General features: G+C 40.4%; 2 long non-coding RNA genes across 6 annotated transcripts in view; one reads left to right on the top strand and one right to left on the bottom strand.

Annotated features, from left to right (window-relative positions):
- Positions 1-23856, top strand: part of LOC114022052 — a 51858-nt gene extending 28002 nt beyond the window's left edge. For 2 of the 5 annotated variants that reach the window (XR_005224610.2, XR_005224611.2), the window contains exon 5: positions 23216-23856. This is a non-coding gene — a long non-coding RNA (uncharacterized LOC114022052). Of the gene's footprint in view, positions 1-7460; positions 7486-9265; positions 9381-10503; positions 11446-23215 lie in introns of those variants that run through there. The other 3 variants (XR_006289444.1, XR_003566323.3, XR_005224612.2) reach the window with 3 other exon arrangements.
- Positions 14276-21059, bottom strand: LOC122464973. Its single transcript, XR_006289445.1, has 3 exons — positions 20659-21059; positions 20335-20340; positions 14276-14287 (listed from the first exon to the last, which is right to left on the bottom strand). It is a non-coding gene; the product is annotated as an uncharacterized LOC122464973 (long non-coding RNA).
- Positions 23857-26815: the final 2959 nt, after the last annotated feature.

Below are 26815 nucleotides of genomic sequence, written 5' to 3'. Positions count from 1 at the left end.
TTCTTACCAGAATTTCAATTATACTGTGACATGGTTAGATTTTTCAATGTATGCTGCCATTGTTAGCAAAATTGTCTACCTCTCCTGTTTTACGAGAGGAGATGAAAACACTAATTACAAAAAAATGGCAGCATAGCTATAACAGTATTTTATAAACTGCTAACACAATTCTCTGGTCACTTAATTTTTTTTTTATAATGCTACTCCATTTCATCTCATGTTAAAATTGTTTATTCCAAACTCAGAGTTGTAAAGTTATGAATGAGATATTAATTACAGTAACAAATACAAACTTTCCAAATACACTGAAGTTGTTGTTGTTAGGCATTCATTGGATCATTAACAAGTGACGTTTTTTTAATTAACTGGTACATCTAGTTTGGCTACATGAAGAACAGTATAACACTTTCTTTTCCTCTGGAACAAGATAACTTACCAGTGTGCCAACAGCATAATATGCAGGCTGGAGTGTATTACAGATCAAAAATTCTGACATATAAGGGATTTTATAGAATGAGCTATCTTGATTAGTGGATATTATGTAATTGTAAAGCTTCCTTGCATATCTGATGTGATTTAAGATTTATAGGAGTGAATAAGAATACAGAAATGGTAGGTGCTGAACATTAAAATGTAAAATGTGTCAACTTTTTAAAGATTTTCAGATCTTACCATAACCATAATGTAGACTTAATTCTCATATATAGCCATCAAACATACAAAAGAGAAATTATACTTTGACAAATTTACTGATTTCTTAATTCTCCTTCCTAATTATAGTGAGTTGGGCAGTTAATGCTATAATGTAAGTAGTAGCCCTTAAAAGATTCCCTTGAATGGGTATGGCCCTACAGAATCACAAAGGAAATAGTGGAAGGCGTGTAAGTGATGAACAAATTACTTTACTTTGGAGCTTGACAAATGCATTTACCTTCTCTTTCCTTGACAAGTGGGTGGGCTTGCTCATCAGTTTCTGCACGTTTAACAAACTAACAAACCCCTTCCATTAATGTAAATTAATCCAATACTGTCTGCCTGAATCTGAGAAATACTAGAAATGTGAACTCTCCATTCCTCTCAGTGGAATGTGCATGTGCGGTGTCTCGACCCAGAACACATCTGAGGGGCTTCCACTGTTTCCCTTCCAATAAAACCCAGCATGTATTTAAACACTGGCAGCAAAGAGGATAAAACTTCATGGCCTAGTGGGCCACTTGTCAAGGATTATATAGGTCCCCCTTTTCTAGCAAGAAAATAATGCACAGATTTTTCTAAGATTATTTTCTTCCTAAATTCATTTCCTTCCCCCACTTCTTAATTGTGGCAGGTCAGTTTTCCCCAGTCCTCCACTCTTCTTCAGTGCGATATAAATGGGTTTAAAAATAGTTTGAAGAGGAAGGTGAGATTGAGGGTCCAATTGGGAGGAGGGACGGAACATTTACATGTATAACAAGAATTTCCAGGGTTATAATAAAGGTTTTAGAAGGGATCTAAAACCTCATGCTTCAGGGTTTAAGCAAATTTCTAACCTATATTAGGAATTAGGAGGAAACTCCCACTTCTGCCAACTGTAGCTCTTCTCTTCTCCTCCCCCCCCCCGCCCCCCCGGTCTTCCTCAAAAACATTTGGTACTGGCTACTGTCATGGACAGGATACAGGACTAGATGGGCCAGAGCTTTGATTCAGTATAGTAACTCCTATGATTAAAGATCACAGGGGTTGCGGGGGGCGGGGATGGAGATAGAAGAAGTAGGATTGGAGGCAGAAGGACTGACGTATTGCACAACACAAGTTGTCCTCTCCACTTATTGCAGTATCAGTAAAGCTCTTTAAACATCTTGACTCTAACCTACTATTTCTGAGTTGCTCATTACTTTCATCTATCATGCTGAAAAAATTGTGGTTTGACCTCTGCCTGAAAATGAGGTTTGTTTCTAAAGTTTTTGAGCAAAAGCAGTTTGAGTTTTTGAGTATGATGGCGCAAATTGAGACTTGAATAGCCTAGGCCTGAAAAACATAGGCCAAGATCTTAAAAAGTAACCAGTGATTTTGGGTGTCCAACTAGAGACATCTTAAAGGCTCCTAATTTTTCAGAGGTTGGATGCTCAATGCTTTCTGAAAATCAGGTCTATTTAAGGTGTCTCCAGTTGAGCACCCAAAATCATGTCAGTCTTGAAAATCTTGGCCATATTATGGGGTTTCCAGAAGTCATTCTTGAGGTTGTCTCATGCGCCTATCCTGGGAAAATGAGTCCTTTTAATATGTCATAACTGGTGTCTGCTTCTAACAGTTAGATACTGTTCTGGCCCTTATTTGACTTGAGCTGGGTCATAATTCTGAAGAAAGATGTATTTATCCATATAAAATCAATATTTTTTTTTAATTCTTGTTTAAAGATTATTGAATAGTCAGTCTAGTTTGAACTCTCAAGTTCTGACATAGTTTAACTTATTTGTGTAATCTCCACTGCTTCCAGATATTGGCAATGGAACAGTGAGGTCAGAGTAGGTAGATCAAATTCCTAAATCAATCTGTTTCTGATTCATCTTTGAAGCACAGTTCCAGATCTTCAGTGTAAGCCAAGTTCTCTGCAGCAACAAATGTTTCTACTTCCCTAGATGTATTGAAAAAGTAGCAGAGGGGTAGCCGTGTTTAGTCTGGATCTGTAAAAGCGGCAAAGAGTCCTGTGGCACCTTATAGACTAACAGACGTATTGGAGCAGAAGCTTTTGTGGGTGAATACCACTACATGCATCCGACGAAGTGGGTATTCACCCACGAAAGCTTATGCTCCAATACGTCTGTTAGTCTATAAGGTGCCACAGGACTCTTTGCCGTTTTTAAAAAAGTAGGTATGTTCAGTGAAATCCAAATGCAATTTGGCAAGCTAGAATATGGAGATGATGCCGCCTGCCAAAATTTAACCTTAGTGGAAGCTCTTCTCTGTTTTCAGTAGACCTGGAATATGCTCGTACAAGATCTCTGTTGCCTACACATGGAAACACAGCGGATGTCTTAAAATATTCATATTAAGTGACTTACGTGTAATAAACAGCTGTAAAGGCACTTTTAAACCCTGGGTAGTTTCCTTGCTTGCAATTTCTGTTCAGGCTGTAAGAATTGTATTATAGATGTGAGAGTAATTCAGACAATTGTTAAATAAGCAGCAAAGAACACCAAATCTCTGGGTAGATTTGATTTTCTTTTTTTGTCTTGTAAAACTGCTATATAGCACCAAAAGTGTGCTAGCTGCTTTGTTGTGGCCTTGGAGAATAACTGGTGGGCCCATAGACTGAATCCAGTAAGCAGGCATAATGTGGCTGACAGACAGAAGACCTGTGGGCAGCTAGAACTTAAACACTTCTCTGGGAGTCCAGCCTCAGAACATAGGCAGTGGGAGAATCCAGAGAGCGGTGCAAAGAACCTATAGGATGTCTCTTCCTCTAAAATTTCCCATGGTTGGAACTGTACTGGTGATAGCAATGGTGGCAGCACAAGTGTAGACTAGCCACCAATATTCTAACTATTGTCATCTAGACTGACATTTGCACTGGTAGAGCTGTGCCCGAGTTAATGATGGGAAACTTGGTGAGAAAAGCTAATAAAGACAAGATCTGAGATTGGAGATCAAGACAAGAAAAAAGGAAGGGAAGTTAAAGGCAAGAAAGAATGAAAAAGTGCTTTTCAAAGTGAGGAGAGAGATGATAAATAGTTAGAATGAAAGTGGGGAAAGTAAGGAGACAGGACTAAAGAGAGCAAGAAAAGCAGTGTGTAGCTTGAAACTTAGTACATGTTTCTTCATTATATTGTATTTCTCTCACCGATATGATAGAGCCCTAAAACTATAGCAAGCTGGTGTGGTCCTTGATGCTGCATCAGTTAGACACGCTTTCTCTAAATGCATCCAGTGTAGAGGAAAGACTTATTTTTCTAGATTAACACTTCAGACCACAGAGAGAGGAAGGTGTTCAACACACTGAATTCTGCTAGACACTTTCACCTGTCTCTCTGCTATTGAAAGTCACCTTTGACCCCTAACTGCCATCCGAAGGCCCACTTAATTTAGGCACCCGTAATTTAGAGGCTCCTCCTCAATGGAAAGCTGAATGGTAAAGCCACCGACTTTAAGTTGCTGAGCTACATTTGGAGGGAAGTGTTTTTCGTAGATTATAAAGAAAGGAGTGACTGTTGTGATCTAGTCCGACTTCCTGTACAACCAAGGTCATAGGACTTCTCTGAATTAATTCCTGTTGTCTCAGAGTAGGTTTCCTTTCTAGTGGTCTGACTGAATACAGTTCCCTCAGGATGGGTATGGGTACGGGAAACCCAATCTGGATCACTATTCAGTAATAGCAGAAATGGGAGAGGGAAAAGTCAGTACCAAATGACACACACACAGTTTCCAGGACTGCGGGCCACACATGATTTAGAATAGGAACTCTTCCCCACTGAGTTATATTTGAGTTGTGCAGAGAACTCACTTCTCATGTAACACAAAACTAGAATGTGGTTATGGTTTACACTTAATCTACCTGTTGTAATGGCGCTACGTATACATCATGACTAAAGTCATTTCAGTGCCAAATGACATTGTAGCTGTACAATGAACTATCTGAAGAAACTGACAGGAAATATAATTGTATGTAAAAACTAAACAGACAGTGTATGGTGACTGAAGGTCACAACCATGGATATCCTGAACTCCATAGAATCCCTGGATCAAACACTGGTGTCCTCCTTGGAATGATGCTATTGTGTATAGACTTACACAAGGCCCTTCAAAATGTCCTCCTTTTGTTACCCACATACACACTATCCAACTCAACTGTCCAGATTGAAATATCACAGAGAGTGATGGATGAAGGACAGTCGGTATCTAACAAGGACATCGGATTTTTAAACCACACAGACTCTGACAGATGCCAATCTAAGCAGCTGTGGAGAACCTGCAAAAGGGAGATCTGTACAGGGAATCTCTTCAGGAGATGGAAGAAGAGAGCATACATTGGCCAGAACTCAGAGGAGTATGAAATGGCCTTGGAGTATAGCTGTTCCCACATTGCATAACAACAGTATCCCAATAATGACGGATGACACATCTACCAGGCTTTAAATCAAAAAAGGCTGGAGGAATCACTTCTTCAACTCTACAGCAAAAAGTAACTCCATTGAGAAGACAGTCTCTCATTGCTTCATGTCTTCCACCTAGAAGGGAAGCTCGATGTCAAGACAGTTTGGCTTAAACAGGTGATTGATCAAGCCAAATGGAGTCTCCATCACAAGGTGGTCAGACTTCTAGTCAACTCTTGGCAATGCAACAATTGATTTAGCTGTAATGTTCAGGTTCTTCTCAAAAAGACAAGACCAAAAGAAAATGGTAACAGATGCTCTCTCCCAGAGTTGTCCAAAATCTCTTATAAATATCCATACATTCTGAAGATCGGGAAGGAGAGTGATGTTGATAGCCCCTTGCTGACTTAGGAGATCCTAATTCTGACCTGAAGAAGTTTGCAGCTTGCCTTCCCATGCAGGAATTGTGCTTGCTTGCGTTCTGTCTCTCCCATAGGGTCTGATCCTGCATCATGGCTGCATGCTGACCCCAGCTGCATGGTATTTGAAAGGAGAACATTCAAATGAGGGGGGACTTAACAAACTCATTATCTAACGAGCATCTGTGAAGAAGTTGTTCCACAGCACATACTGTTAGACGTGACCGATGATCCTGATGTTTGGTAAGGTCCATAATCTAGTCTCAATTAAGTCTGTCAGACATGTCCTGGAATTTCTACAAGACAATCTGACCACAGATATTAAACTTTGGACCTTTAAAGTGAAAGTGGCAGCTTTATCCACCATACTGTTGACAACTGTCAGAAGAGGATGAATCTCACTATACCTAGACATGAAGAAGTTCCTTGGTGGGGTGGGATGGGCGGGAAGTCTCCAATCAATCCTCCTTTGGTGCATACAACACAACCCTGAGGCTTGTCTTCTCCCTTCTCAGGGTGTCTCCTGTGAGTGGCACAAAGTGAAATGAAAATGGATGAAAATAGAAGTGTGGAACACATGCTCTCATTCTAAGTGACATTCAGCCTGGAAGAGCCACCCTCCAAGGGGACTCCTTTCAGGACCAGCGCTGCAAACTCTAGTGCTGGGGGTGGTTCTCAAGATGCTACATTTTAATACTGAGGGGAAATCCATGGTGAAAGTGGATATCTACTTCCACTTAACTACAAACTTTGAAGCACATGTAATCTTGCTCCAGGAAACGCACTCCACCACCAAAGCACAACTGCTAGTTCTGTGCTATTCTGTCATAGCTCATCACCATCACAAGCGCTTGGGATGGCCTCTTACATTAGAGAAGGGTTGTCCATTGTCACTGAATTGACATCTAGTCATAACATCAATCCTGAGACATCAATCTGGCTACTTTTCCAAGTAACTTTCCTCATAATCATGATTTCAGCCAGAAGGATGTCAGACTCAGGATTCTGTCCATAGATCTATAGTACTGACACTTCACAAAGAGAAAGTAGTGCTCAGAACGAATTTGGCCTTAATGCCCAAGTTGAATATCTTTATACAAGAGTTAATGCTGAATTTATTCTGTGAAACTCTTACATCGCTCAAAAAGTCTCTGCCGTATGCTAAATGTCCACAGGGTTCTCAAGATCCATATAGAACACACAAACTTGCTGAAGTGTCCTGTACAATCCAGCCACCAAAAGCAAGAAGCCTCAAGGGTTTTCAGTTTCAAGATGGATCAAATGGAGCACATTGGAAGCCAGTAAAACAAGACATCTTACCCCCCTGCTTCAAAGTCAGAGCCATGGCAACTATCTGTGTGGAAAAACTTTATGCATTATTTGAGGAAACGTGGAAGGAAGGTGTTTCGTGCTTTGTCCATGCTTTTCATAAAACAAAGATTTGCAATATAGGTGTGTGTGTGTGTGATGCTGTTTTGGGAAGATGCATGTTACACTCCGTGGGACCTTAGTGATCAGAGAGACCAACTGTAAATAGTAATGCATAATATGTAAGAATTTTTGTCTTATCTAACACTTGGCTATGCACTGGCTATACACTGCTGGCAAAATCCTATCATAAAGGATCTGTGTACCTTCCTGAACAGAAAACATGAAAATGTATCACTGCTTACCTGCACATTTCCTTTCTTTCTCGTAGGAAGGTTCACAAATCTGCCTAACCTTACATAACTTCTTATAATTTGGGACAATATTAGTTGAATCAGGAGGAAGAGGACATACGCATTGACAATTTTTTTTATAAAAATAATTTTTAGTATCTCTGATCTCTTCCACACTGCTGCTTATAGAAGTAACTTATTTCATAATGGCTGGGTTGTCAGTAACTGGGTCACTGCTGCTCTATTGCTGACTAACAGGTCGGGTTTTGCCCCTAAACAGCAAGCAGGTTGAAGACCCAATTTTTTTTTAGCTAATGGTGGAGACAGAAAACTATGGTAAGTGCACAAACATTTTTGTTCTTGTATGGTATTAATTGGGCTCAATTTCTAAAAAGCTACACACACCTTGCAGGTTTCAGAGTGGCAGCCGTGTTAGTCTGTATCAGCAAAAAAAAAATGAGGAGTACTTGTGGCACCTTAGAGACTAACAAATTTATTGCAGCTTTTCAAGCCACTATTTTATGGGGCTCTTGTTCCATTTATCCTGGTTACACTGATTAGAATGTTTTCCACCATAGACTCCTTGGTTAATATTGCAAAAATAGCTAATGCCATAACTTTCAAAAGTGTCTAATCCTTTTGTGTGCTCCACTCCCATCCTCACCCATGGCTTTCAGATGGTGCTGAGTGTCTGCAGCTCCCATTGGCTTCAGTGCTAGATGTACTGATTAAATTGAATTAAAATGTACTATTTTTGAAAGGTTCGTGATTGTGGGTATGGTATTTGGTACTTAAAGTCCTCGTACAGATACTTAGCACGCAATTTGACATTTAGAACTATTGTAACTACTGTTCTGCACTAAATTTTAAGGGTTTCTTTTACAGAAGAAAACCTTTCTAAACAGATGGCAGACTACACTTGTTAGATGTGTTGAATTACCGGATAAGGTGATTGCACACAGAGATGCTTTCTTTTCCATGAAAGCTGTAAAACAAGCAAGCACTCTAACTGGATCTGTAAATAGATTGTCTACTGTCTGTTTTCATTGGTGAAGTATCTTTGCTTCTAGTGTCCTTAATGAGATTCAGCAGCTGCTAATGGGATTATATAGTTTAGCTTCTAATGTGTGAATACAGTGAATATTTCTTTCATTTTAAAAGATGCAAGCATTTTTGCTTTTTAAACTTATTTTATTAACCACAATTTCTAAATAGCCCCCTTTTTTTAATATTTGATATTGCAGTGTATGAGCAGAAATAGTATGTGCTAATGTGATCATGCACCATATCAGGCTGTGACATCGTATTCTAGAAAACACATTGTACCAATCTTGAATTGTATTCACTTACTGAAAAGGTTGTCTAAAGATATAAATCTCATAGCCTTGTATCAGTATAATGTAAATCGTCTCTGTGATTAGACTGAAATTTGCATTTTACTAACTCTTATGGAGGAATAACAGGTTCAGAGACAAAAATAGCTGGCCTTATACCCTGATATGTTGCTCTAGTTTCTCGTCCTTGCTTTGGTGTGAATAACTTTCCTTTCTTTTTTCTGAGAGGGCAGTTGGCAATCTTTCATGTTTAGGGTTGAGTTGGTATGGGAAGCCTGTTGGAGTGGACAGACTGTCCACAGCAAAGGCAGCCAATGTGTATAGATATAGTTGTTTTGTTTTTGTTGACAGTTGATTGGAGTGCTTGTTGAATATCCTATGGCGAAGTCTTCCAAAAGCCTGGCTTGTGTTTTGTATACTGTTTGACACTTCTTGATCCAGGGGATCATTACTTGAGGTGGTAACAGAGTTGGATCCCTATGTATGTCATGCGAAGGGCAAACTGAAAAAATGTTGGTTGTAAACCTTCTGACATTTGATATCCTAAAATGATAGCTTGTGGGAGATCTTCACTGAACAATGGGGATTATATGGTTGTGTTAGAGAGGCGGTGAATCAAAGAACTTTTGAAAAGTTAGATCACTTTTTGTGTTAAAGGCCACCTCAGAGGTCGCTTTGTGGATTATGAACATCTTTCTGAACCTGATTTAATAGTCATTTCAGCCCTGAAGTTTACCTCTAAATACTATATGAAAACAAATTGCTACTTTTTTGTTTTAAAGCTGTTGTCATGCTTATGAAAGGTCTCACTTCAGCAGCTCTGGAGAACAAAATTCTCTATCTTCAGAATGAGCAGCAGCTGGACAGGATTTTCTGCGTGGTGGAGGGAGAGTATAGGTAAGCTACTGTGCCTCTTGGATTTGAGTCTTGGCCTCTGCTAACAATGGTGCTAATTTTGGTGACTGCTTATTTATTGTATGTCCTCTTATCCTAGTTTCCAGTAATTTCAATGAAGCATGGTGTAGCCCTGTCCTACCAAGAGGCAAAAGTGTCAGTCATGGGAGACTCTAAATATCCATTCCCTACCCTTTATCTTGGGGTTATTTTTCTCGCTCATTAAAGCTAGAGAGATGGAGTCCTCAATCTTCTGTTCCAACAAATTGCAGCTTTCTTTTTCCTTTTCTCTCTTATTAGATTCACTAAGAGGAAAAGGAGGATGGGATTGGGAGTGGAGGGGAAAGGGAGGGGGCAGAATAGAAACAAAGATGAGAAGTCTACTGTGGAAACTCCACTTAGTCTACAGACTTGCTATTGACACCTTCTGTCAATGCCCCCTTCAATTTGTACGCCAGTATAGTGGCTTTAAATTAATGTATTGTTGACCCTTTGATACAGCCCAGTTCTGGAACTGCAGCACTGATCAAAAAATCCTCCATAAAGGAAGTACCTGTCTGCATCCCTACAACCCTTGGCAGGCTTCTTTGCTTGCTCCAGAGGTTAATACAGTGAAGTAGCTGGATAGGCTAGTTGCATCAAGTAATGACTTCTGAATACTAGCTGGATGCTCTCAGTTCTAGCCAGGAAGAGCATGAAACAGAGTTGCAGTTAGTTGTTTGATTGTCCTGCAGTGCTTCTGAGATGTTCTGATGATGTGAAATGGACCAAACTGAGAGACGAAGATGTATTATCAGGTCTAAATCCATTGTATGGTATTTGATGTCTTAAAAGGCTGTCTTGGCTGCAGGTTACTTAGCTGAGAAGTAGCTCAGTTAATGGTTTTAGTGGGACATGCCAGATTCTGGAGGTGAATGGAATCATTCCATTTTAACAAGATGACTCATAGTCCAGAATAGTACAGCAAGATGTGATTTTAGCAATTAATATGGTGGAGGAGACATGATTTATTTATTTATTTGGCTGCTTCCATTGCCACGGCATTGGCTCACAAAATTCTTTGTGCCAGAGCCTGTCCCTGTCTGCTCTTATCTTCAATAGTTAACGCTTTGTTTCTTTCTTTCAGCTTCTTGGGTGAAGCTGGGAATTTATATTGTCCATGACTGATGGTTCTTTCCTGCATGCTGTCTAGATGTCATGCTGGAGAAGATGACAAATAGAATTACAGTGTAACACACACCTGCTAAAAATACTAGACCAACTTATTGTATGCAATCAAAATATGAGTTGATAACTTTCTACCACTAATGAATGTCTTGGATTCAGTTCAGTAGCCACATGATTAAAACAGCACCTAGCTTTAAGAGTTGACCATTGGACTGGCTTTTTCAAAAGTTGCTATTGAAGTAAATTTTGCAGCACTGAAAGAGTTAAATTGAAGTGTCCTATTCTAGGATTATAATTTTATTTATTTATTTATTTGCCTAAGCTTGGGGTACAGCATATACTATCATGATGTGAACTACTGTATTGTTTCATTTCCTTAACATAAATAAACCAATCTTTAGCAGTTCACTAGATGGTGGAGGGTTGATTGCTAATTAAACAAATAGAATTGCCAAAGCATATGTAGGAAGAATTATAACTGACACAGTATTTTATTAAATATTTCAGTTACTCCTGCCTCCCACTGCCAGAACTTTCAATCCATGAAAATATTAAGTGTCCTGGTCTCATTTCAAAAAATTCCCCCTTGTTTTATGTTGCCATCATGTGGGCTTTTTCTATTGTGTGTGTGTGTGTGTGTGTGTGTGTGTGTTCAAAAGCAGGCAGGAGGAAAAGGGAGGGTGAGGGCAGGGAGGCAGAACTGGAGCCAAATCAGGACTTTTTAAATTTCTCTACTTAAATAAACACTACCAGAATCAAGAAGATATATATTTTATATAGGCTATTTATTTAAGTAACTAAAGTATATACATCTTTGATCTAATGTGTGGTATACTCTTTAGTGGTGACTTTCTTTGCTACAAGTCCCTTGTTATGACGTATCAGTTCTCTGAAACTGTCATATCAGTGATATTGCTGTCTCTGTAAACAGAGTATATATGAGCTGGCTCCATGGCTCTGTTTGTGCAGAGAATTAGTTGGGAGACTCCCTTCCAACAGAGGAAATGAGCTGATGAGTATAAGCTCTTGCTCAAGATTGTTCACATCTACAGAAGCTGTATTCTCTACAGGGGAAAAAAGGACTTGGAATCTTGCCACAATGTATCTGATGTTAATGAGTGGGAGAAGCCACATGTTCTTTGCCTGCTTCAGCACTAATCTGCTAATTTGGTGAAGGAGTGAGAAAACTAAAAAAAAAAAATGGAATTTGATTAAATGTAATGTTAAATTAGGTATAATGCTGTTAAAACAGACTGGGTTGTGAAAAGTACTGTCCCTGCATGCATGCCAAAACCAGAACTAGAGTATTCACCTAAACCTTTTACATTGAGAGGGGTCAGATAAAATGGGATAATGGGGATAAGAGTATGTACTGGAGAATTTATTTTTTGAAGATTGTTTACAAATTGCTAAGAGTTAAAATGATGTATCTGTAAAACTTTCTCGAAATTTCAAGTTTGAAATTTCCAAAAAAGTTCTGTATTTGTTGCTTATTAGATCTTGCTTGTTTGGAAGCCTGAAGTTTTTCAGTAGCAATTTAGAACAGAAACACTTTTGCTTAGCTTATCACTAAAATGAAACTCTTACAAGTCCAAAGCAGTGATAAAATAATGTTAAATAATCTTTCCTTCAAAGTGCAGTTTCAAACCTTTTATTAAAGTGACTCTACCAACTTAAAAATTGCTCCTGTTTTAAAATGTTTTACCTATAATTGTTAAACATATGATCTTATAAATGAAATATTAGGTAAATACTTCTGTATTTTTTTATCTTGTTTGCTTTGTATCTTTGATAGTACTTTGTTTATAGTCCATTTCACTTTGTCCTATTAGAGTCTTTCAGGAAGCAACACAGGGACTGGAAACAGGTGTATTTGAATCTATTTGTAACTTTTTTAACGGATGAGATTTCTAGCTGACAGTGTCCCTTTCTTGAGTGCATCTTTATCTAGAAGAACTAGGTCAGTGGGAAAAAGATGCATCCCTGACATCACTCCCCAGCTGTTCCGTCACACAAGTAGTGCAATGTTGAAGTGCAACCACACAACAAGGCTTTATAGGCTGGACTCTGGCAAATGGCATTCATTCAATAGCCTCGCTAGTTTGGTTAGTGGGTGTAGTACCATGTTAGAAGGATCTGAGGGTGGGGGCTAGATGGTAAGGAGAAAGGTGGGAATAACTGGCCTAATCCTTCCAAGAAGGTGAATTTTGATTTAAAGGTAAACTGCTAAAGTTATTTTAAGAAATAAAATTGAGTAGCTATAAACTTGCACATATGACCTGTTATTAAATAGCTAATGCACTTGTTTTGTTTAAATGCTTGAAAAAATCTCTTTTTCTTTGCTCACCTGTCAGTTTATTCAGAGTTTTGTCTGGCCTGAAACATTTGATTTACATCACCACAACCTGCCTCAAAACATCTTGGTGCATTCAGGTTTGCAATGCTGTTGTCTGTAGCGTAAGCTTGGAATGCTACAGGTTTTTGCCAATCTTAAAAGAAAAGATGCCATTTTAAATTCTTAGACTAAACAAGTCAGAACTAATTCTGTTATTGATGCAAGGTCTTCAGCAGGTTGTTTTTGTTTTCTTTTTAAATAAGCTTTGCCATTTACATTTTATAGAAGCTAGAATTCCTTTATTACTGTCTAATAAAAGATCTTTGAGCTCAACGATACAGAATAGTCTATACAGCAAAAAAAGTGGACTGCACGTTAACTATTCCATTACTGCCTTTTGATTCACATACTTTAGATACTAGTAATGTTGTTAGTACTTTCTGAAGAGAGGTTTGACAGACTGAAGTTGCATGATGAGCACCTCGACTCTCTCAGTATGCAGAAGGAATGCTTAAACTTTGAAGAGTTTATTTTTGTTACATATTTTGAATGCATCAAAAGCCATTTCAGATTTTTTTAAAAGGGGTGGGCAGGACCTGTAGTACTAAATGTTCGTAGAGGACATATGGTAGACACAAGTGTTTGGATATGACAAATTTGAGATCCTCAAAGAAAAGTTAGTTTAGAGAGGGGGGGAAACTTGAGTTTCAAGGGTCCTTGTTCATTTAGGAACAAGACTGAAGAACCAGCAATTCCAGTTTGCAATCTCAGAACACGAGTTAACCTAGGTAAACATGACCAAGATTAACAGTTCTATGGCATAATAAGAAATAGAGATGTGCAAAAGTTTCACAGTTAATCCCCAAACAAGGTGAAAGTCCCTTGTGAACCTTTTACCATCTTTAATAAGCATTCAGTTGCGTTTGTCAATAGAAATTCTGTCTTCCTTCCTAACTTTGTGAGCAAGCACCTTGGACGGACTCTTTTGAGAACATCTCGTTAGTGCTAGGCATGCTCAGACACTTAATACAAGCATTAGCTTAGTTATTCCCATTCTGTGAACAGGGCACTTAGCCTTGGTTGTGGCAGCATAACAGCCTGCAAATTATCTGAACATCAGTGAACACTTGGAGCTACTGAGTTTCAGTTTGGGGTACATTTGGCCCAGCCTGGCTGGGTTCCTCTCTTTCATCAGGCTCCTGGGGTGCTGTTAGTCCCATCTTCTCCTCTAGAGAATGGTACGACAAGGTGAGATTGAACAACCATGGAATCTTCTGGGTGATGGTCATTTGCCCCTTCTTCTAATTTCTCTCCCACTCCTGTTTCTGAAGTAGGAGGATCCACTTTGATCCACCAGTGTTTCTTTTACCTCATTTTAGACGGTAGAGATGCTCCAGACTGAATTCCTCTGTATTTATATGGTTTGGTTTATAGGTTCTATCTATGTTGCCCCCCCAAAAAAAGTAAGGCAAAACTTAGGAGTCATGAAAATATGCACAATAAATACACCAATGAGATATATTTGAAACTCCAGTGCACTGAAACTCTTGGCTTTAGCACAGCCCTAAATATGAAACTAAATCATTTGTCCAAAGAGACCTCTTTCCTACTTATACAAAATCTAGCCTTGACATTGATAAGTCATTAATGCTTTTCATTTTCCAAGTCCTTTACCAACACAAATGAATTCTCACAATATCACTACCTTAAGTATTACCTTTTTTACACATGATAAGAGAAGATAAGTGTATAGCCCTGGGGAAGTCAGCAAGTCAGTGTCCGAGCTCTAGCTAATCTAGTTCTTTATATGGCTACTATCACTGTGATATCGGAGCCATGGTTAGAACTCAAAAGTTCATGACGCTCATTCTTGGGTCATTAAATAAACCATATGTTAACATACAGTATCTGCCACTTCGATTACGTGAATATTGTTTGACATTGTAAATGACACTTTTTATCTGAAATTGATAAACACCTTACATGCTAGGCTTTGCTCTAGTTCAGCTAGAAACCTTTAGCCTGTATTTTTGGGTCACTGACCAGTTCTCTTTATTTGGTGTGTACTATTCTAGTGTTCTCTTAACTCATACTTTTGCTTTTGAGGATGATTTTCTATTTATAACAAACAAACAAGCCCACACACACAGTGTGAACCACTGAATCTGCAAATTCTTGCCAAAACTGACCAACTAACTATAGATTAAGCGTTTTGGTTTTTTAATGTGTACATTAAGGTTCTAGATAGGCCATATAATCTTTGCAAGTGCCCTGTGAAACAAACTGAGTATAATTATTTTAGGTTGTAAGATAAGAGCCATGAGAAACTACTGAAATTAGACTATATGCAGCAAAATATTTTTCTGCGGTCTGCCTGGCTGAATTGTAATGATAGTTGTATAGAATGGTTGGATGCCCATTTGAGTGAATTAACCAAAGCTAAGCTCTGCTACTAGAACTTTCCAAGTATGCTGATATTATCTTAACCAGAAAGACCTGTCAAGCCATTTCCTGCAACTCTTCTGGAAAACCAAGGGCATGTGGGAAACAGAGCTGCTACAACAGTTAGTATGTGCCCATCTGAATAATGCAATGCTCCTTTCAGAGGGAAGCTATATTTAGTTATCTTTGTAAACACCCGCAGGCAAGTAACAGTATAGTCTGAGGAGCTTCAGGGGGTATTTGTGAAAGAAGAGTTGCTGCAAAAAACATTTGGGGCTTTGGGGGTAGGGGGAGGGGAACAGGGGATGAAGAGTGTAATAGGTTGTCATAGTGAAGAGATCAATGATAACCAGTGTTGGGGAGAAGAGGATAATTTACCCAGAAGTGAGCCCAAATGCTGATTCGTGATGCCTTCGATAATGGTGGAGGAGGAGGATGGGATGAAACTTGAGACATTTAACTAGCTTTGTTTAAAAAAAAAAAATCCCTTCAACATCTAGAAAATGCGCAAATCATTTTCACATGGTATTGAAGTGCAGACCTTGAGGAATCACTTATCCTCCAAGAGTTTAACTTTCTAATTGATCCTTGACTCCTGACTTGTGCCAAACCTATTATATGACTGCCTGTTTGTGCATGCTAAGAAATAGGTAAAAAGCCTTACTAACCAGTTACAGGGGCGACAAATAGCAATTTTTTAGGTTGTACTGACACCTGGTGGCAGCCAGTTTACTAATCCTTAAAACAGGTTGTTCCACTCAAAGATGGAAAATAACTTCATACATTTTCAGCTCTTGCTCTGTCCTTCACTGAGCCAAGAAACCGTTTGGCTCTTCTGCTAGCTGTCCTTCCCTCCGTCAGACTCCTGCAAAGTTAATTCAGAGTGTTTGTGTAAAACCTAACTATAGCTGTTCCTTTCACACAAGCTTGTAAAACCATCTGCTGAACCTTTGTTTCATAAGTTTGTCTTACCGAGTGGCCCTCGCAGCAGTTAGTATTAAGAGGTGTTTTATGTTTGGAGCCTTTTTTTTTTTAAGTGCTGTAAAATCCACAAACTTAGTGAAACTGGCCTGAAAATGAGTATGCCAGTTTAGGGTATGAACTAGTTTGTGCTGCAAATTTAGGATTACTTGGTCAAAGGTTTCCTACAGGCCCAACTCCAAAATGTCCTGTTTTTAAAATGACTGATGCATGCCATTGGCATGCAGTTCTGGGGATTCATGTGTGGAACAGAGAATAACCATGTTGATTTCATGATGGTTACACAGTGTAGTTAAGTCAGTCTGGGTCCATTCCGCAGGTAGACTGTGATACTGGGTTGGGCAAGGAGATCTCTGGGGGTAATTCATACATCTGTATGCCTCCAGAAGGTGGGTGCACAGCTTCCTGGGAGTGCCTCACAGGGCTTTGGAGACCCGTGAGGCATTCTGGAGCTTCCATTTCCCCTTCACCCCCTCCCCACAGAAGTAGAAGAAGCCCTGAGCTCCTTCCCTAATCAGGGAAAGAGATTCTGGCCTTCCTCATAACCAGTTCAGGAGCCAAGGGGTGTGCACAGCTCCCTGCCCCCCACTAGGTCCTGATATGAAGCAAAAACTCAGCAGCTCTTCACTGATGCTGCCTCCACCTGGCAGATACACTCCTTACTCGGTCAGCTACCAGGTTCACTCCTTAGCTTGATCCTTCCACTCCTGCCCAGAATGTGGAGGGGTCAGGAGCAGGAGCTGGTGGGTGGTGAGATGTGACCAGGAAGCCACATCATGCCCCCAGCCCAGGATGCCTCCTGGTCATACCTTCCTCAGTACTACCACTTTCTCATTATTAAAAAAAAAAAAAAAAAAAAAAAAGCAGCTCAGTAACAAAAGCCTCTGTTAATGGGGAATTAGGGTTGCTTAGCAATGCCATACACCCTTCCAGAAGCTGGCAGCCAAAAGCAGATGTATCTGAGGACCAAAAAAACCACTCAGCCACACAATAAAGGCATTAGAAGAAAAAGAGGAAATGCAGTTACGGTCGTGCTTCCCACCCAGCCCAAAAGCCTTAAAAGTGCCTCTGAGGGTGTGGTCATATACCACTGGGTGTACACCTCACCCACACCCATCCCTAACAGCACCTGCCATTTTCTCTGTGCCCGTGCACAACTCCAAATCTGCACTCTTATTCATAAGCTCCCAGAGACCCTCACCATGCTCCAAGCCACACCATTGATCTAGTGGTTCTAGCAAGGTGTTTGGAAACATCTACCTGGATGTTAGGAGTGTGTCAGGACTAAGGTAATGCCATCTCCCCGAGGGACTCCTTAGAGCAGGGAACAGATTTTAAATACTTCAAGGTTTCCTTGAAACTGCTGGTCTTCGCTCTCCCGGCGGACCTCAAAATGTCTTGGGGAGGGATACAGCACTGAATCTGCCTGATGGAGGTGATCACTTGCCTCTATTCTACTCTACCGTCCATATGCCTATGGCAGAGGTGAGTTTTTTCAGGGTGGGCCTTGAAAGTGGGCAAGCTGTCAACGTCACAGATTTTAATTGGGAGCTTTCCCATTCATAAAATACAGCATGCGGGAGCTTAAAGTCTAACTAGTGCTGCCTCTGCCAGGCTATCCAAATGATTCAGTGCCTCCCCTTTTCATTTGAATGGTGGAGTGCGAAGGAAGCAGAAGTGTCAGTGAGGTACAACAGAGAGTGTAAGGGAGCATGTAAATGAACTGTGATCTCAAATAGTTGTGAGAATGTCGCATATTTCAGGTGTGTATGTACTTGTGTAATATGCAGTTGTCCCCATGTTTGCAAGCTCAGGCCTAAAGTCCCTCAGATACTTGATTTAAACTCCCACTATCAGGACGCAGTTTGTTCCAAAGATTAGGAAAAACTGCTGTGTGCATTAATATACTAAGTGTTGGGTTATTAAATATACGAACATGCAACAGAATTGTGAAAACATTGTGTAAGTGCGCTCCTAACTTTAGATTTTTGTGGTGACTTAAGTTGCCTAAAAGAGGAAGAACTAGAGACTAGAATTTCTTTGAAATGCTTCTCTTTAGTGCTTAATGTGGAATAAAAGCTCATGAAAAGACCACAGTCTCTTTAGATACAGGCTGTCTGTATCTTGCAAATTGGGGTCTGTGCCGGATGGCCATGGTTCACTGATTTTTTTTTTTTTAATTTGGTTTTGCTTTCTGCTTTCTTCAAATCACTCTGTAGTCTTTCTCTTTGATTCAAATCTAGTGACTGATAGTGGGTTGGTGGGGTGAATGGAAGGGTAAACGTAATGAGAACAGACAGTTTGGGGCTAACCCAGGCTCAGGCCCACCAGTACTGTGCTACTTTAAGTATTGAGAAACAAGATTTTCTTCCAGCAGCCTACCTTTACCCCCTCCCCTCCCCACTTCCCCAGACCTTAATTTCTTCTTCTAAGCTGTAGTCCTATACAGTTGCTGCCCCAATTTAACCCCAGCAGGTCCAGCTGTGTCAGTGCTAGGAATTCCTACCTACTGTGATTCTGCTGCTCTTGGAGTTCACCATGTTGTCATGCTGGGCATTGAGGCATCCTGGATAACACTGCAGAGGGTATAGTGAAGTAAAACACTGAATTCAAACAACATAAATTGGCTTGGATAGTGACCTTTTTGAAGGTCCTGGACCTCCATTCCACCTTAAGATCTCTGCTCCCTCCCCCATAAAAGCACACAGATACTCTGCCAATCCACAGTTTTAGCATGTGAGGCTCCAAGATGTAGATTAATAAATCTGCCCTTAATCTCCTCCCTCCCCCTGCATTCTATCTGGAAAATACTGTGGATTTTTTGACTCTTCCAGAAGCACATTAGTGTGACTTAAAAATGCATCTTCCTACCTCTAGAAAACTTGTCCATTATTTACATTTTAAAACAAAAGTCTATACCACATTCTGGTGCATTGATATCCAGAATTCCAAGATACTATAAATTCTCCTTTATTTCTCACTTGTACACCAATTGGTGAAAAGCTGAAAGAATAAATGGGCATTTCTGGGAATCTGGATCTTTTTCTGACAGTGGAGGTGGAATTAAGCTCCAAAATAGAGGACTCTCCACTGAAAATGGCCTGCCACCCTTCCTTTCCAGTTAAAATGAGGACTGTTGGTTCAGGTGTCCCAGCTGATTCCAACTGTGTTGTATTTTTGTAAGTTATGAGACAGTCTCTCTACTAGCTGGAGCCATCACCCTTAAGGGCTCTATAGGTCAAAAGCAACACCTTCAAAATCACTCTGAAGCCAAATGAAAGTGTGCGTATCGCAGAGCATGGTACTATAGTGTGGCACAGCACTTATAAGCAACATCTGCAATCTCTAAAATTTCAGGTAGGGCTTAAAGGTGTGCAGCCCTAGGTAGCATCCACTGCAGTAATCGTACATCGGGGTGAGATTGTTGTGAATAATAGTGATGAACTCTGCATCTAAAAGGAAAGGTTGCAGTATTCTTACCAGACAGATGGGGGAGAAATACCCTTCGCTACTGCTGCTACCTGGACATCTAGTAGTTCATGGGGAGCCAACATACACCTTCATTTTGCAAATCTGTCTAACAAATGGTAGTCATGCTACTTCAATTAGGAGGGCTGATATAATCTCTATTATTTCTCCTATTCCCCGCCCCCCCCCAGCTCACAAACACTACCTCCATTTTCGTAGGTATTAGATAAAATATCTGATATGCCGGGGTAAACACTGATTATAATAAAACCAAAATTAATGACATACCCTACATGTAGTAATAGGTGCCTTTTCCAATAGGGTACCCATTCCCTTGCCATCCATCTCAATCAACTCCTATGCTAATATAAATAAGAATGAAGGCTGAAGGGAGATGTGGTAAATAGATAGAAAAGTAATAAAAATACAAAATATGTGCTCAGTGCAATCATTTCACTGCTACCCTGTCCTCTACCTGTTGTCTCTTGTCACTTGTGTTGATTGTAAGCTCTTTGAAATGGAATGTCACTCGTTATGTGTGTGCAGTTTGATAGTGATCACAACTGGGGCCTCTAAGTGCTACTGTAATATAAATAATAGATTAATAAGTTTCTGATAGGATGCTATAAGGTAGCCAGAATATGCCTAACTTTAGGCACCCAACTTTGAAAACTATTCTCCACATAGAATTCACAATTAGGGCTGTCAATTAATGGCAGTTAACTCACGCAATTAACTCAAAAAATTAATGGAGATTAAAAAAATTAATTGTGATTAATCACACTGTTAAACAATAGAATACTAATTGATGTTTGTTAAATATTTTGGATGTTTTTCTACATTTTCAAATATATTGATTTCAGTTACAATGCAGAATACAAAGTGTACAGAATTGAATGTCTCCTGCTGTGTGTTTTACCCACATCCTGCCATATATCCTGTTATAGCAGCCTCGGATGATGACCCAGCATGTTGTTCGTTTTAAGAACACTTTCACTGCAGATTTGACAACACAAAGAAGGAACCAATCTGAGATTTCTAAAGATAGCTACAGTACTCTATCCAAGATTTAAGAATCTGAAGTGCCTTCCAAAATCTAAGAGGGACAGGGTGTGGAGCATGCTTTCAGAAGTCTTAAAAGAGCAACACTCCCATTCAGAATCTACAGAATCCGAATCATCAAAAGAGAAAATCAACCTTCTGCTGGTGGCATCTGACTCAGATGATGAAAATGAACATGCATTGGTCTGCACTGCTTTGGATAGTTATCGAGCAGAGCCCATCATCAGCATGGACGCATGTCCTTTGGAATGGTGGTTCAGGCTGAAGGGACATATGAATCTTTAGCACCTGTTCTCACTTTCAGGTGACATTGTAAACAAGAAGCAGGCAGCATTATCTCTTGCAAATATAAACAAACTTGTTTGAGCGATTGGCTGAACAAGAAGTAGGACTGAGTGGACTCATAGGCTCTAAAGTTTTATGTTTTATTTTTGAATGGAGTTATTTTTTGTACATAATTCTACATTAGTAAGTTCAACTTTCATGATAGAGATTGCGCTACAGTACTTGTATTATGTGAACTGAAAAATGCAGTTTATTTTTTATAGTGCAAATATTTATAATAAAAATAAATATAAAGTGAGCACAGTACACTTTGTATTCTGTGTTGTAATTGAAATCAATATATTTGAAAATGTGGAAAACATCCAAAATATTTATATAAATGATATTCTATTATTGTTTAACAGTGCAATTAATCGTGATTAATTTTTTTAATCGCTTGACAGCCCTATTCACAATGAATATGTAAAAGTATTCATAACTGAACTGTAAGGCTGTATCTATCAAGGTTATGTTATGATACGTAATCTGATGACTTTGGGTTTTTTCTTTGTTTGGTCAGAGCCCTTGGAAGAACTAACAATGTTTTCCTCTAAAGTTATAATGAAACCCCATCAGAGGTGTATCGACAAAAGGGTTGTGTTTAAACTACCATGGGAATCTTCAGCTGAATTTCCTGACTTCTTTCTTTCTCCGTTTAATAGAAGTGTGGTTTCTGACAAACATACTGGCAGTTTAATTCCGAGAAAATTCTCCTCTTTTTAACTAGTAATCGATTACACATTTTACTCTTTCTTCTTTCCCTTTTCTGAGCTTATGTCTATTTATTTTCTCATTTAACTTGTATCTGCTCCAGCACTAGACCATCCTGCCTCTTAAAAGGTTGGCTGGCACTCCCAAAAGGTTGGCTTCCCAGATTCTTTTCACCGAGTGTCTCTGACGGGCACCCAACCCCTGACCCTATTAAACAATTAAAATGAAATTTTTAGGCATTGACATATCCTGTGAGTGCAAAATATAAAAGTTGCATTTGTATTATTAGTTGCTCATTAGAGATGATTTACTCCTCACGGAGAGCTTGAGATGAGCAGTAAACCTTTTAATTCTTTACGTACCTTCACGTTTGCCAGCTGGCTGCAAGTGTGGCACCTAAGCCCATCTAGAGGCAGTTCACCTGGCCCTGTGGCAGGCTGAATGTTGGACGTGAACTAAATGTTCACGTCCCTTTGAACTTTTCAGACTTGCACAATTTTGTGACCCTTCTACATATGCCAAAGTATCAGCCACTTTCTCTCTCTCTGGATGATCTAGTCACCTCTATCTTAACTAGGGTCAAGAGTTCTAAAAATGAGTGGAAGAATCAGACTTCTAAATAACTGGCCTGTTTTTTCAAAAGTGATGCAATTGATGATATAGGAGTTATGCATGAATGGTAAACTCTAGTCCAAATAAAACTTAGTTTACGACCTTATGATGATACTTCAGATTTCATCCAATATTCTATGGTACAAGTGAACAGCTTGATTAGAACAGTACCAGAACCAGTCCTGGAGTGAGTTCAAAACTTCTGTTGATTAAGCAGAGTATTGTAAAGCCCTCTCTTGCCTCTTCAGCAACAGGCTAAATTTTCTCTTCTGCGGCTCGGTTAATCTTAATCCATAAAATTCCCCATATTGTGTCTCTTTGGCAGTAGCAGTGTTATGAGTATGAATGAATACTCCTTTATGTTTACATCATCTAGCACACAGTGGGTGCTTCCAGAAATAAAACATTACAAATAATGTAGTATGGCCTGTTCTGCAACTTCATAGGTGTACTACAGGCCTTAAAAGCAAACAACACTTAACGCTATATATTTTTCCCATCCTGCTTCCTGGCAGGTAGATTGAGTACTTAGACTGACTGGGTGGCTATTTCTAGTAGATAAAGTTGTTTTCCACATTCCTCTAACCCATCACTCTAGGTCTTTTTCTTTTTTCTTGTTACTATTAATTAAAAACTTTGAATCTTGTTTGGACAGCATATTGTGTTCTGTATTTTCCTTTTGTTAACATGCTTCTCTGCACTCTAATTAAAATGGTGAAATATCTTCTGTCTGCAGGCACTGCCTCGTCAGAAGTTGAGCTGGCATGAAGTCTTGAAACACAACTGTCAAACTGATGGTGGATATCCTCTGGAGATGCCAAGCTAAATGTTCTTATGAACTTTCCTCTATTATTCCTCCCCTGTCATGCACCAAGAAAGAAGGACAAATCTTGAATTTTAAAACAAGTGTAAGAATTTTGTGGTATAAAAATGTACTGGATGTTTTTCCTCCATTGACGATGTCTGTGTATTTCCTGCAGTTTTAGTTATGAAGTCTGTACTTGGCCAGCTGATTTGTGATTCATTCTTGAGAGCTCTGAGTGGCAGGTACTGTAAACATCCTACACTCTCAGCTGTGGAAAGTAAGGAAGCTGGGAGAAGGCTGTTTACTCTCTCTGCCTTGGAAAGCAGCTGGAGGGAAGAGAATGGAGAGTATTGCAAGTTCAAATGTCTCTGCTCTAATCATATTTACTGTACTTCAGAAAACTTGCATTTTGTATCTTACATTCTGGTGTCAGTATACAAGTAATGGAATTATGTAGTGATGTGAAATTTTAATGAGAAAGGAGGGATGTGTTCTTAATCTGCTTCTGTGGCATTGCTGGTATGAGAGAGTGCTGAGTGGTAGCAATTAAAACAGTATGGCACTTACAATCTGATGTGGTTTTTTGTTTGTTTCGTTTAAATGGTGGTTGTTTTTTTAATAGAATGGCTCCAAGACAGTAGTTTATTACTTTTTGCTTATAAGTATAATGAAAATTAAAAGTACTAGTTGTTAGCCGATGGCCAGGGATGTTTGGTGAGGTGCCAGCTATGCCCGTTTTATACCATCCGTGACTTTAACCGCTAGGACGCACTGTCCCTTCGCGGCGGGCAGCCCGGGCTAGGCTGACGGATGCCCCAAGGTCCTAACCACCCGTGACTTTAACTGCTAGAGCTCAGAGCTCCTTCGCAGCGGGCAGTCAACACTGACTGACAGGTGCCCCAATGGCAGCACTAAGAGCCTCTCCACACCCGTGACTTTAACTGCTAGAGCTCAGAGCTCCTTCGCAGCGGGCAGCCAGGATTGACTGACAGGTGCCCCAAGAGTTTGCCCCGTGGAGGCGGCACAACTCAACGCTAGGCTCTTAGTACTCTCACCTAATGGCCAGGCTTTCTAGCCAAAACGGCTGAGGTTCTTTAATTGTGTTGGCTGCTTTACAGTAAACCAGAGAAACAAGTCAGGCTTATGCACAATGGTTACCAAAATTTATTAAACTAGATTCTAATCATGTGGTTACAAAAATTGCTAGTGCCTACTTATTTAAATGTAGAGATGTTACACACACAAACAAGTTACAAAACTGAAGCCACAATCCCAAAGAAAGAAAACAAAGTATAGAGCTCTATTTCAAAATATGTGTACACTAAAGATAGGAGATCAGGTGTGGGTGCTTCTTACCCTCCTTGCATCTCTCGATTCCAGCGGTGCCAAGCCAGGATCGGTCACTCAATTCCGCGGAAAGACGAATAAGGGACAAGGCTTAGGGACCCTCTTAGCTGCAGAAGCCTTGGGAGGCTGTCACTTATCTGACCAGCAGATAGATAGTGAAAAGCACTCAAAAATCATGGTGCTGTAGGTCCCCTACTTATACCTCTGTACTCCTTTATTCTCTTTCTCCTTTCTATGCTAAATTGGGGCTGGTCTGTCAGGGTGACGCCAGCTCTCGCAAGAGTAGTTCACACTTGCAAGGGAGAAACAATAAGTTTCGACTACTGGACACTTCTTTTATCAGGGTAAATATTTTCCCACCTAGGATGTTGGTGTGTGTGCATCATGCTGTTTTAGTAAGGGCTAAGAGCCATGTCTGTCACAGGGCCTCTGCCTGCTGTGAGCCTAATCGTTGTATATGTTCCCAGAGGCACATTGTCACAGCACACCTGTGCTTCTCACAGCTTCAAAGGCTGTGCTGGAATTTATGTTGAGTGCCCTGTTGTTTTGGCTCCCGTGTGTTTCCAGCAATGCTGGTCTGGGGGGGGGGGCTGGCTGTCTGGCTACACTAGTGTAGCCATAACTCTAGTGCAGCGGTTCTCAACCCAAAGTGGGACAATCCTGGGGGCAGCTCCACCCATCCTCTCCTCTCCCCCTGCCCACTTCAGGCCCCGCCCTCTGGCCAGGTCCTAGGTAGGAACCTGGAGCCAGGTAGTGCATGGCAGCTGCTCCTCTGGCTGGGGATGCCATGGAGCAGGCAGCTGTGTCATTCCCCCGTCTGCTGCTGGTGCCCGGGGTTGTGGCTGCTCCTCATCTCCCAGCCCCCTTGCACTGCTCACACAGCTGGTCAGAGCTGCCCGGACAGCTCCAGGCCCAGCACAGCCCTCGGGGAATAGCCACCGGCACACAGCGCCAGATGGATGGGTGGGTGGCCTTCTGAGGTGAGTCAGGGATGGAGGTGGCGCTCCATCCCTGGACCCAGCTGTGCAAAGCTGGCCAGAGCCCCACCCGCCCTTCTCTTCCCCCCCAAAATAGAAGTCAAACTACGTGTATGCTCAGGATTCTCACCCTGGCCCGGAGCCCCGAGTTCCCTCCCCACTGGGCCCTGGAGTTTTTCTAGCACGTTGAGGTCCTCAGAACGTAAAAGGTTGAGAACCCCTGCTCTCGTGTTCTAAAATGAATAAGGCTCCCAAAAATCACAAGACTTTTTTTTTCTACTGTTTTCTGAGCCTTTAGGGTTCACTTTCGAGCCCTCGTGGTTGTGGAGTTTGAACTTTTTTTAAAAAAAACAGGAAGTTAAGGTTTTGTCAGGATCTCACTAAGGGTATTGAACAAATACCCCATCCCTTCCTTTTTCCATCATTGACCACACCCCTAGAATGCACATGTGGACACCTACTTATGGCTTTTTGTTCGATCATGGTTTGGAAAAAATTTATTTTGAAATGAATTTAAAGTTAGATTGACTTGAATTTCACTTCCTGTTCTGGGTGTCTGCCAATAGGTTTGAGTTTGTGTTTCAGGTACATTTTACAATAAAAACACGTGTACTGAGTGCTGCCTCCCCTGCTCCACTCTCCTCACTTCATCACAACCCCTCAGACGTTGTATATTTAATTTTATATTTAGTAAAGCTGAAATGGGAGTCTTGTTTATGCAGCCCCAGCTGTCATGATGGGAGATGTGCAGTCTTGGGATTCTGCTGCATTATGAAGAATTTCTTGGCGGCAGCTCAAGGGTTACTCCCCGACCCCAGTGAAATATTTCCTTCTGTCCTGGCTTCAGCAAGTGTCACTGCTCTGCTCCAGAAAGCAGTCTGCTCTCCATCAGGATTGAGATCATGCCAGCAGGATATTGGATTTGGGAGAAACAATGCCTTCTTCAGCTTCTTCTAAATTTAAAATGATAAAGTCTTTGCCCTTGGCTAAAGCAGAGATCAGAAGAAATATGGGGAGGGAGAAGGGTTGGCAGGCCAGAGTCCAAAGAAGAGTACAACCCAGAGGGCAAGTGACACAGACAGAAGGTAAGTTTCAGTCGAAAGAGTATAAGCTAAAGCACTATGTTCAACTTTTAAAAATAAGAGTCAGTCAATGTAGAGACATGGGACTGATCAGTATTGACAAGCACGATTTAAATTGTAAGTCT

The sequence above is a fragment of the Chelonia mydas genome, chromosome 3, assembly GCF_015237465.2.
Source record: "Chelonia mydas isolate rCheMyd1 chromosome 3, rCheMyd1.pri.v2, whole genome shotgun sequence".
NCBI lineage: Eukaryota > Metazoa > Chordata > Testudines > Cheloniidae > Chelonia > Chelonia mydas.
Note: the sequence above shows the minus strand (reverse complement) of the source record. Positions and strands in the feature narration are given on the sequence as shown.